Source organism: Nomascus leucogenys, chromosome 6 (genome assembly GCF_006542625.1).
Source record: "Nomascus leucogenys isolate Asia chromosome 6, Asia_NLE_v1, whole genome shotgun sequence".
Classification (NCBI taxonomy): Eukaryota; Metazoa; Chordata; class Mammalia; order Primates; family Hylobatidae; genus Nomascus; species Nomascus leucogenys.
Window position 1 is genome coordinate 46,955,803 of NC_044386.1, and position 13,605 is coordinate 46,969,407.

Below are 13,605 nucleotides of genomic sequence, written 5' to 3' on the forward strand. Positions count from 1 at the left end.
GCCCAAGCATCACCTCCCTTTAAGTCTTCTGTTGTATTCAAGGCAGAATTAGCAATGATTAAATAGTTGTGAATGATAAGGGCAAAGGGAAGTGCATAGTGACTATAAATGGGTCTGAGCTCACTGAATATTAAGAATTAGTGACAGGATTGGTGTTTTTATACCGTGGAAATTCCATAATTTTACTCTTGACACAAGGTTTAACTTAACTGGCACAATGTTATTGATGTTTGCTTTGTAGTTCCAAACTGATGAAAATAAGGGGAATAACATTTTTTCTCTTTAACCAATTTTGTCTAGCATTATAAAATGTTTCTCCTGACAGGGTTCAGGACACGCTACCCCAAAACATGGCACCTTGGCAAATTGAATATTTCAAGTGGATGGAATCTGAGAAATGGCACATGCAGTTAGGACTTTACGATTTTCCCCTGAAGCAAGACATAAAACCTAGAAGGGATTTTCTAATCTTCCTCTGAAGCAGGAAATAAGATCCTTACGTGAGAGGTGCTGCTCCTGTACCAAAAGGAAAGAAAGAAGCATCCTTATCATTGAAGACATGGATGTCAAAAGGAATGCGAATGAGCAGGCCTTGCTGTTTCTCCAAGTTTACTGTGTTTATACTTTTCTGGGGGCTTCTATACATGTCCCCACAACTCTCCACTTTTCATCAAACCTAGCACAAAATATACTCAAATTTAATCATTTATTCGGGTCTTTATTCCCTTTGAAGGCTCCCATGTCATATAAAGCTTATGTTAAATAAATTCGTATGCTCTTCTCTTGTTAATGGATCTTGTTATAGTGACTACAGCTGCGGACTCAGAGGATCGAAGGATAAGATATTCTTTCTCCCCTACACTTCTCTCACATAGCATCTCTTTACTACCTAACAGTATTAATTACATTTACACAGTCTTCTCAATACCTACATATGTATATAATTTTTTCTCTCCATACTATTTAAACCATTTTAGCAGCCAGAATATAACTTAGTAACATTTGCAAAGCTAACAGTTTCCCAAACAATTCTTTACTTTTTTCTGCCTTGTTGAAATAGGGGAGAAAAAATGAACAACTATGAGTAAAATACAGTAGGTGAAAGAGGAAAGTCGGTACTGCAGATGAAAGGAGAAACACTCCATTTTCCCGACAACATAGATTTTATCAATGTCTGAATAACTAATGGCTACCTTTTAAGTTTCTGATTTTTAAGGGGCCACAAAATAATGTTTCCATAATAGTGTTTTTTCACCATGTCTAACTTGCCTTTGTAGACTTGTAAATATGTAATCTCACTTTGACACTAAATTTTTAAATGCTTTTTCTATGCTGTAGTCCCAGTATCAAATCAATATTTAAAAGGCAGAGTTTGTTTTTTTCTGACACCTTCCACAATTGAATACTTCTGCCTTTTGGTAGGGGCTAGCTAACGAGTCTATACCATCTGCATATTTGCTAGAGGCTTATTTTCCAAAATTTAACACATTTTTGTCTATTTCTTCTGCATAATACATAGCAGTGTACTATAGAAGTTAAATAGCAATGCATTCCAAAAGACAGCAATTTCATTTCTCCTCTGCTGCTTAGCTAATTTACCCAGTGGAGCAGTGAGTAATCTCTTCAAAACTCAATTTTCTCACTTGTCAAATGGGGATGATATTAATTGTGTAACCTGGGACTGTTTCTAGGGCTGCTGTGAGGATTAAATGAGATTTTACATGTAAATATTTTGCATAGTCACTGGCACATAGTGAGTACTCAACAAATGTTTCCTGCTGATAATGATGAAATTCTAAGTATAAATGAGACAGACGGGAAAATATTATTTAGATTCCATCGATTCTAACGTAAAAATAATCACATAAAGTGAATGAAAATTTATATTTGTACTTACTAGGCGTTTAGTCTGTAAGGAGAAAATTTGTTAATAAAGTTAATAGCAATAAACTTTTTTTTTTTTTTTTTTTTTTTTTTTTTTGAGAAGGAGTATCGCTCTGTCGCCCAGGCTGGAGTGCAGTGGCGCAATCTCGGCTCACTGCAAGCTCCGCCTCCCGGGTTCACGCCATTCTCCTGCCTCAGCCTCTGCGAGTAGCTGGGACTACAGGCACCCGCCACCACGCCCAGCTAATTTTTTGTATTTTTAGTAGAGACGGGGTTTCACCGTGGTCTCGATCTCCTGACCTCGTGATCCGCCCGCCTCGGCCTCCCAAAGTGCTGGGATTACAAGCGTGAGCCACCGCGCCCGGCCAATAGCAATAAACTTGATTGCAAAGGAAAATGTTTATGTACTCACAGGACTGAATGGTTTTATAAACTTCAGAAGTATTGAGCTATACACTAACAATTCATACATTAACTACAGATCAGTTCCAAACTATGACAGAAGCAAAACTGAAAGAGGTTTACCTTTCCACAACCATTTTGTAACTTTGTAGAAATTGTCATACACACTTAAAAGTTAAAAGAAGTACACACAAATATGGAACATTAAATATTCCTATGTACCATATATATTTAAATTAGCTCTTCTCACACTAGTCTGAATTCATGAGGTTTTCTTGTGCACAGATTAAATTCTCTAAGGTATAGCTCCACCTCTTCTTCATTTTTAGTGCAGTCATAGCTTAACTTAATCTACCATCATAAAGAGGAGGTTTAATGAAATAACTGATCCATTCCACCATTATGTGACTGTCTCCTGTTTTTAATTTGCAGCAATTAATTAACAAAGCACAAATGTTTTAAATCTTGAATCTTATGAGACACAACAATTTAATAACCCAATTTATTATCTTGCAAATTTCTTAGTGAAATGAGGAAAACATAATCTGCCACTGCCAAATTTGATAATACTGATTCATCAGTCACAATGGATAAAATTAGAATCCATTAAATGTGAAGTATTATTTTGATATGCAAAGTTTGTCTTTGAAGAAAAGTATGTTAATTATTACAAATAAGTAAGCAATGGTTCTCTGTAACTGCCTGTCATGTGTGCATCTGAAATTTCTTTGTCATAGCTAGAACTTAAGAGACAGTTTGTTGTGCCCTTTTTACATTATAAAACTTATTAAGCCTTTGTTAGCACGTTCTGCACTTAAGATACTTGACATGCATTTAGTGCAATTAACTGCTATTATCATGAATGTAGTGAACAGCTAAGCATAAATTTTATTAATCAGGACTCTACTGGTAAATTACAAGCCATCCTTACGAATTAATGCTGTGGTAGAAATTTTTCCTTTTGTGCTTAGGTTCTCTTGTACCATAAAGCAAGTTGATCGTAAGTGCCATTTGAAGTCAATCAACCTTTTTATCTTTTTGCTTTCTCTTTGTTTCGAGGCATTATTTTAATGAACTCAGATATTTAAGTATATATTTAATTTTAACATGAAAAACACAATTGTGAATGGATCTATGTAAACTTTTTTTTTTTTTTTTTTTTTTGAGACAGGTTCTCACTCTGTTGCTGAGGCTGTTGCTCAGAGTGTTGCCTTGGCTCACTGCAGCCTCTACCTCCTGGGCTCAAGCAGATCCTTCGGCCTCAGCCTCCCTAATAGCTGGGACTACTGGCACGTGGCAAAATGCCTGGCTAATTTTTGTATTTTTTTGTAGAGACGGGGTCTCACTATGTACTGATCTCAAACTCCTGGCCTCAAGAAATCCTCCTGCCTTGGGTTCCCAAAGTGCTGGGATTACAGGCATGAATCACTGGTCCTGGCTTCCACTTTTTAAAAGTTTTTATTTATTTATGTCAGAGACAGGATCTTGCTCTGTCACACAGGCTGCAGTGCAGTGGTCTGATCACAGCTCACTTCAGCCTTGAACTCCTGGGATCAAGAGACCCACCTGCCTCATCCTCGCAAGTAGCTAGGCCTATCAGCATCAGGCCAGCTCTGAGTTAACTCTTGAAATCAGCATTGCATAAGACAATAAAAATACCACCTGGCAGTATGACAAAGGAGTTGGAGATGGCCAGGGACATAACTTGTGTGATGTGCATGGGGTAAATAGTCAACAGAATTTACTGGGTTTAGATAACTGTTTCTCAAGCTGCAAGACCTGGTACAAGCAAGTCCTCATGTTCATATTGCAGGGCAGGGAGCTTAAGGCAGTAGAGCAGAGATGGAGATTACCATCGGGGAGCACCTACTCAATGCAGGCATGAGGCTGGGTGCTTTCTGTGCATTATCTCTACAAATCCTGATATGGTCTCATGAATTAAGTTTTGCCTCCTAATTTCTAAAACACAGAAAGCCTAAAAGATGTTGCGATCAGATCCAGATTAATCATTAAAATATCAGAAATGTTTGGAAGGATTGATGCTCATCATCTTATTTATGGGATCCTTTTGTTAACATTAACCCTTTTGTTATTTCAAAGGGTTGCTTACATTTTGATTCTGCCTATTACTAGATAAGTGATTTTGCGTAAGTTAGTCCCCTCTATGCTTAAGTTTCATCATCTGCAGTTTGGGGATGATAATGGTACTGATATCATTAGAATAAATTTAGAATTAAACATTAAACTGTAAAAATGCTTAGATGTCTCCAGCTAAGTCTCCATGGTTCCCTATATAATGATTATGATATTTATAACATATAAATATGTAGTTGTGTTAAAATCTTTCAGCAAGCATGACAAACCTTGAAAAATTCAAGATCAACTCTTTTTCGCCTCTGTGATATGTGGTCAGGGCGGTAGAAAATTGAAATCTTCAGAGGTCTTTAAATTAGTATAATTATTGGTAAGCATTCTTTGGCAGTACTTTTGTGCACTTAGAAAAGTATTTGAATTATTTCCATATAATGTAATATTTTGGGAAATTGCAGAGAAACATACTTGATCTGTTTTAAAATTCAAAATGGTTATGATATACATGAGCAATAGTTTCTAAAATTACTTTTAAAATTTTACTTTATGTCTTTAGTGTCAGGTAGATTTTTATAACAGATCTGTGGGTTTTTTCACTACCTATTCTGCCCACTATGAACTGCAGGTCTGCAAAACTGATCACTTGTAGGAAATGAACCATTCACCTAGATCCTAAGAATTCAAATTAAAGCACTTTTTTTTTTTTAACATTTCAACAGCAAACGAACTGCAACTATATTGGAATACATGTGTCCTTCCATATAATATTATATTGGGTTAGTTACGCTACTTTGGTTCCAAAAATCAGAGGCTCAAGTAACTACAAATAATTAAAAAGTAATTTTTGTAAGGACACTTTGGGTAATGGAGAAACAAGACTACACTCCATTACCACATTGTACTGGAACCCAAGAAAAGCTGAACTCTGTCTACTGGAGTCAAACAGTCCCTGGAGTCAGGCTTCAGGGACCCTCAGACAAGACAGACAAGATGCTCCTTCAGGGTTTAAGGCAGCGCTGAAGAGTGCGTCGAATGACCACAGATGGGGATCTTCATGCACAAAGTCCTCCAGTATGTGACTCTGCTATTCTTGTACCTGCTTTTCCTTCCAAGTATCCATTCCCTCCACTCACTGTCAACTACCTTCTTCTCTCTCCATTCTATCTTCATTCCTGTTTATACTTCATTCTGACTTATTCTTAATTGTTGATCACCTACTACAGGTATCTCCAAATTCATAAACTTTCAGTGTCTATTCTCCCTGTCAGCTGATTCATTCTCAGGATTTCTTGGTACAGTTCCAGAGAGTGAACCTAGTTTCTCTTATTGTGCAAAATTTTTCTCATAAGGCTGCATCAACAAGGGTGTGTAGGAGGAGTTTAATCACAAAATCACTTGTGACTGTGTCAGGCACAGTAGTTAACCACTTTAAGACTGATTAATTTCGTACATATCTCTTTTACAAATCAAATATTTGTGATTCTAGCCTTGCATGGTGCCTGGCATATATTAAGGGTTCAATACACATTTATTAAATTCAAATGAAACTGTTAATGAAAAATGATAAAAGCCCAATAGAGCAGAAAAGAAAATAATGAGATAAAATAGGTTAAAAGACATAATTAAATATTTACCTTATCTTTCCTATATTTACTATATATATGGGTAACCAAGTAATTAACCCTAATTACTTTGCAAAGTAAGTTCTTCTTTGCAAAAAATTCTAATGAATAAATGTTGAAGAAATGATAACCTTATAAAACCACCATTTTGTCATCCCTAATGAAATAGCGAATTCTGAAGTGATCATAAATAAATGAAACCATTAGAGGAAAGGTTGATGAAGAAATAAGGCTGTCAGCACTAATCAATGTTAACATCACTGCAAGGAAATAACCAGATAATGTCCTACTTGATGTAACATAGTATGAAATACACACAGTGACTTGTGAAGTGTTCTTCAAAAAATGAATCTGTAATGTTCAACTATGGAGAGTATTGACTATGAAGGAACAGGTTAAATGGCACCAGAAGGAGGCAAATGGAATAACCCAGAAAGTGGCATATTCTAAAGGATAATGAACATAGCTTCTTTCACAAGTCAATGGTATAAATAAAATAAAAGGGAGGTGGGACTTAACTAGTATGAAAGAGACTTGCAACACATAATAACCATATGTAATGCTAATACCTTATTTGGATCCTGATTGAAACAAACCAATGTAAATAAAAAAACTTCTTTAAAGAAAATCAGAAGCATTTGATTATGGAATAGGGATTACACAATACCAGGGCCTTACCGTGAATGTTATTAATTGTGATGTACAAAAGAAAGCCATGATTTTTAGAGATAAATATTGAACTAAGAAGGGATGAAATGATAAAATGTCTGAAGTTTGTTTAAGATAATTCAGCCAAAAGAAAAAGAAAGTGAAAACTTGAAAACTCAAGAGTATAGATGAAGAAAACATCACAAAATTTTGATAATTGTTGAATTTGAATGATGGATATACAGGACTCTACTGCATAGTCTCTGTACTTTATAGTATGATAAATACTTTCATAACAATTTCTTAAATATAAAAGTAATTTAGGGAAGCCATAGTGTAAGCAAACAGATCAATAACTTTAATACTCTGAACAACATTATTTCCAAAACAGAAAGAACGAAGGGCAAATCCCTGATCAAAGTAGCTTAAACATAAACTTCCTCACTTCAGCAAATAAAACATACTATCTTTAAAAACAATGCAATTTGAAACTAATGTTCTGGCTCATCACATAACCCTGAGAGGGGAAAAATAGGCAAATTTTATCCTTGCAAATGGAAAAGACAATCTTTTAAAACTAGTCCATTTTCTACTCAATACATTGAGATACTTTCTGCTATCTACACTTAATGCAGAGAGAAAATGAGTTGAGACTTCACTGTATGTATACTTTTGGAGAAAACTAAAAGAAATTACATATTATAGTACAATGCATGCAAACAAATGAGATAACAGAATGGATGAAACATATTTCTGCTTATGTTTTAGTCTGCATAACAAAAACAAAGTAATATGAAGTCACAATAGTTAAGTAAAATGAGTAAAATTTTCTGAATATTTAGAAATAATTAATATTTCTTACTTTTAGGCACATATAGCGAAACTTCTCTACATTATGTATTTAACTGATATCAACCTAAAGGACTTTCTTATCTATGTATACAATTGTCTGTTGCATATAAGGCTTGGAAGTCCCACAGATAACCAAATATCTGTATATCAAAATATAAGTCACTCTGATCTTCTTTACATGGATACTTCCTCCTATATTTCTTATCTCCAATAATGATGCACCTATAAATATGACATTTCCATGGTCTCTACTTTCTTCCTTAACACTCCACTCAATGCATTTAGTCATAAAGATCTTGTGATTTATTTCACAAATCTAACCTTAACTCTCCATCATCTTATACAAGGCTTTCATATCTTATCACTGGATTACTGCTATAGCCATTTAACATTTATCTTCACTAAAAGAAGAAAGACAATAATAAAGGAATGAGAAAAAAATTAATTAAAAACAAAAAACAAAACATTGAATAAAATCAAAAGCTCTTTCTTAAGACCAGTGAAATTTATAAATGTTCAGCCAGTTGGACAGAACAAAAGAGAGAAGACACAAAATATCAATATTAAGAATGAGAGAGGAAAAATCAGTTCAGATTTAATAGACATAAAAAAGATAAGAATAGACTGGCATAAACAACTACATGATGGAAAATTTCACCACTTAGATTAAATGGAAAATTTTCTTGAAGACACAAACTACAAAGACCAAAACTGAACAAATAGGTAAACTAAATAGCCCTCTATCTAATGAAGAAATAACATTTTTAGCTTAAAAACCTCCTATAATAAAACTCTAAGCCCAGATGATTTTTCCAGTAAATTCTATCAAAAACTCAGAAAAGAAAATGTCAAATTTTATAAAAACTCTTTTGGCAAATTACACAGGAGGAAATACTGTCTAACTCATTCTATAAAACCATCATTACATTGATATAAAAGACAGAAAAAGACACTATAAGAAAATAAAACCATAGAGCAATATCCTCATAAACACAAAAGCAAAAATACTTAACAAAATTTTATCAATAAAATATAATATTATGTAGGAAAGATTATACATCAAGACCATGTGGAGATTGTCCCAGGAATGCAAGGTTGGTTTAAAGTTAAAAATTCCTTAGTATAATTCACCATACAGATTGTTGAAAAGCAAAATTATGTGATTACCCTATTATGAGCAGAAAAGATATTTGACAAAATCCAACACCCTTTCATGATAAAAACTTTCAGAATAATAAGAACAGAACAGAACTTCCTCAACTTGATAAAGCATTATCCACGAAAAACATTTAGTTAACATGATATTCAATGGTAAAAATCTCTGTGCTTTCCCCATGAGATTAGGAATAAGGCAAGAATGTCTGCTCTTCACTAATTTTAGTCAACATTGTACTGAAGATTTTAGCCAGAGCAATAAGGCAAGAAAAATAATAAAATACATCCAAATTGGAGAGAAATAAGTAAAATGATCTTTATTTTAGACAAGAATATAATTTATTTAAATAATCACAAGGAACTTACAAAAAAGTAAATTTAGAAAGGCTGAAGAAATATATTTGTATATCTATGTACTATTAACAAAGAATGGGAATTTGGAATTAAAAATACCATTTAAGATAGTAATAAAAATACTTAGAAACCGATTAACAAAGAATATGTAACATCTTTTCACCAAAATAAGAAATTAAATAAGACCTTAATGCATGTACATGCCGTGTTAATGGATTATAAAATTCAATATTGCTGTTTTCTTTTCTCCCCAATAGATTTATATATTTAATGCAATATCAATCAAAAGTCCAGCAGACATTTTACTTGTCGAAATTGACAAACCGATACAAATTTAAATGGAATTGCAAAGGAGCTAGAAGAGCCAAACAATTTTCAAAAATATAAACAAAGTTGAGTAAATTTTACTATAATATTTCAAAATATGTTAGAAAATGATAGTGACCAAGACTTGCAGTACTGGTGTAACTACGGATATATAGATCAGTGGAACAGAATACAGAGAACTTCAGAATTAACCTCTTACATATACAGTCAATTGAGTTTTCACCAAGGTGCCAAAGCAATTCTATGAGGAAAGAATAATTTTCAACAAGTAGAGATAAAAATATAGATAACCATATGAAAACGATCCCAAAGAAAGTTAAACTTGATTATCACACCAGTTAACAAGTAAAAATTAGCTTGAAATGAATTATAGACTTAAATGTAAGATGTCTAGAAGAAAATTGTGGTGTTGCAAGCTGACTGTGCAGATTGCAAAGATTTCTAAAATAGCAGTTTTTTAAAAGCTTAAACTATAAAAGAAACTGATCAATACATTGGACTATTCCATCAAAATTTTTTAAAAAATGCGCAAGAACTATGCTCTTCAGAAGGCACTAGTAAGATAATGGAAAAGAAAGTTACAAACTAGAAGCATATATTGCAACATTTATTTCTGATGACAGACTTTTATCTAGTATAGACCTTTACAACTCAACAATAATAAGATAAACATCCTAATTTGGAAATGGGAAAATGATTTGAATAGAAATTTCACCAAAGAAGATATATGAATTTCAAATATTCAGATAAAAATATGGTCAGTATCATTAGGATTCAGGAAAGTGCAAATTAAAATCATAGTTAAATAATATATGCCTATTAGGATAGGTAAAATTAAAAGATTTATCAAACCAAGTGTTGGCATGGTACAGCCACTTTGGAAAGCAGTTTGGCAGTTTTAATATTAAGTACATATTTACCACATAACTCAATAGAAATAAAAGAGTATGTCTATACAAAGACTTGTAAACAAATATTCATAGCAACCTAATCTTGAAAAAATACAAATTTTAACAGATGAATGAATAAACATATTGTGGTATATATGTACAATGGAATACTACCCAAAAATAAAAAGAAACATACAATAACATGGGTGAAACTCAAAATAGTTGTAATGAATAAAAGCAGCCGGACAAAAGAATGGAGAGAATCTATGATTACATTCACACATAATGATAACGTTTCCAAACTAATTCATTGTATTTGAAAGCAGATGAGGGGCGTTGCCTGGGGATGGTGGAGGAGTGGATGAATTACAAAAGTGGATGAATTATTGGGGTAATGGATATCTTCATTATTTTGAAAATAGTGATAATTTTGTGGCTAAATACATATGCCAGAAATATTCAAATTAGACTATTTAAATATGTGAAATTTTATTATATTCAATTATACCTCAATAAACCTGTTAGAAAGACAGAGAAAGAAAAAGAGACAGAAACCTAGACCTAAATCTGAAAGTACTCTGCTTAATACTATTTAGTTTTAATGAAATATTGAAATTTCTAAAACATCTAAAATTCGTTATAAATAATTTTAAAAATTGAGAAAATATTACTCAAATAAATACTGTAGTTCATGAATAAGTCAACAACATGGGAATAGACAGAACAAACACTGACTACATGTATAAATTTACTTTAATTTATTAATTCATTCAACAAATATGTATGCCTGAATATACATTAGTCAACAAAATACAAGTCTTTTCCCTCATGCTTATATTCTACTGTCACTGTAAACTTGTTATCAAATTTGAGTAAGCAGAAGCCTACAATGATTTCTCAAACTCATGATAACAATAAGAACTTCACTAAATGATCTGAATCAATAATCATGGATTACATTGAAAGAGATTTTAAAATGTCCTATGTTTTAAAATCATTAAATTCACTTGCCTTTGCCTCTAAAACAAAACCCAAGCTACTTTTATCATGTCCTTCACATATTGATCTGTGCCTTCATTGTTACTGACCATAAGACACAATAACAGGGACCGTTTATTAATATTGCAGACTTCTGTGTCAATTTCAGGTTTTCTGACTCCATAGATTTGGGATGGGGCTCAAGATCTGCAAATCCAGCTAGTAGTCCATGTGATCCTTACCCTAGTGGTCTGCATTTTTTACTTTGTGAAATTCTGCATTAGTTTAAGTAACCAAGGAGATGATTAATGAAGCATAAATGTGACGATACAGCATTCAAACAAAGAAACAGACATAAATGAAAATCTCAACACATTATACAAATGCAACATTGGCCACCAGGATGCCATCTTAGTCTCCAGATGAGTTCACTTAAGGCATTTATCAAATTAAGTGAGAAACTAAATTGAATGATCTTCAGTATGTGAAAAAAAGTTTTACAGCATCCTTAAAATCTGACCAAACATAATAATAATAAATGGATTCCAAATAGAGGAAGGCATTTGGTTTTTTCAGGGACAAGTTTTCAAAGGAAAAAAGTGGACTTAAACTCTGACATTAAAAACAAAATTAAAAAAACAAAAACAATTTTCTCCTTTGCACATGTCATTGCTAATTTTTACACTTGGTAGGCTTAATTTAGTTCATAATTTTAAATCTATTTTTGCCATAAATAAATGTATTTATTCCTGTTTCTTTACTACAGTTACATAAAGTCAACTAAAATCTTTGTATGTATTTTGTGGTACATGATTAAAAATAAATCATGGATACTTTAATTTCTTCCATGATTTTATAATGTATTTTTACTGGTCAAATCCTGATTTAAGATAACTTGGTAAACGTAAGAAATTTCTTTGATTATTAAAACCAAAGTTTCTTCATAGAACTGAATTTGTGTTTCTCAGTAGATGTTTGTTTTCATCCAGTATCCATTTGTAAAATGGCCTATCCCAGTCCAAGGACACAGTCTTGAAACAAGTTGTTGGTCTCCCAATCTTTCAGAAACCTACTCTGTCCTCAAGAAAGGTTCAAAGAGTAAATAAGAAAACAACTCTATTCCACAAAGCTGTCAGAGACCTGAGAAGTACTTCCCAGGACCCGTGATGAGATGACGACATGTTATAGCTTAAGAGAAGATCTTCTAGTCCTAACAGAAGAGAATAAAAGATCAAAGTCTGTACAGAGATTAGGAAACACAAAGGCCATCAGAAAGAAAAGGCGGATATAAGAATTAGGTGTGGGGGAAAAGGGAGAAGAAAGTGAAAGGGCAAACTTGATGTTATCATGATTGTATACCAAAAATAGGACCACTGTCTCCACAATTAGAAGGAATTGGGGGACTGTTGAAAATGGGTGGTTAATAGTAAGCAGAAAAGGATGAAGACTGAAATACTTAAATGTATTTCTTCTTTAATTGGAATTTTAATTGGACTCCACATAAACAATGACCCTAACGGTCTTGACCAGTATAGAGGATAAGAATACAGTCATTTATCCATACTAAGTCTAAGCCTACTTCACTGTTCTACTTCATTGTTTGTCTATTCCTGCTGTCTTTGCTACCTATAACATTTCAGGTCTAACTAATATTGTCAGGACAATCCTCTTCATTAACCAGATTGCAAGTGCCTAGCTGGTAGTCTGATGTTATTTTTGCTTTTATGGTCTTTAATATGTGGGTGTAAAATAAAATCTAAATATGCAATATTAAAGTTGGATTGGATCTTGGAAATCATCTAATAATTACACCTTTATTTTAGTTGGGAGGAAATTGAGACCCAGAGAAATTAGATAATTTGCCTAAGGTCACACAGCTAGTTGTATTTTGATAAAATGAGGATTTTTACGGTCTCTTTTAGAACAGTCACGAATTTTAATTCATCTGCCTTTTCTTAGAGGCATGAACTTTAGATTATAATTTGTGAAAATTGACTTTTTGTTAAATATTTTATTAAATTTGTTAAATCAATATGAACAGCTATTTTGAAAGCAGGTTTTTTGCCAAATCTTTATTATTAAAAAGCCACAATGCAATATGTTTAACACTAGCTCTTCAAAATTATTTTTAGTTTTGGGGGAGTGTACATTTTTTTTTTGAGACAGTGGTATAGTTATGAAAGGATCTGGAGGAAAAGTTTTACATTACATAAAAATCAAATCTTGGAAAATATTTTTCTCCATATCCAAAGAATCACACTCCATGGAGCTCAAACTAAAAATTCATAATATCATTTAATTGATATTTACTGATAAAAGTTGAAAAATACTATTTTCTATAGCTTAATTATGGAAAAGTTTATTATTGTCGTCAGAGTATGTTGCGCTTAAAATATGTATTA

General features: G+C 32.7%; 1 protein-coding gene across 2 annotated transcripts in view; it reads right to left on the reverse strand.

The window, feature by feature from the left end:
- The window catches only part of UNC13C (unc-13 homolog C), a 654,851-nt gene that overhangs the window by 224,755 nt on the left and 416,491 nt on the right, over positions 1–13,605 (reverse strand). The gene's annotated exons all lie outside the window — the stretch shown is intronic.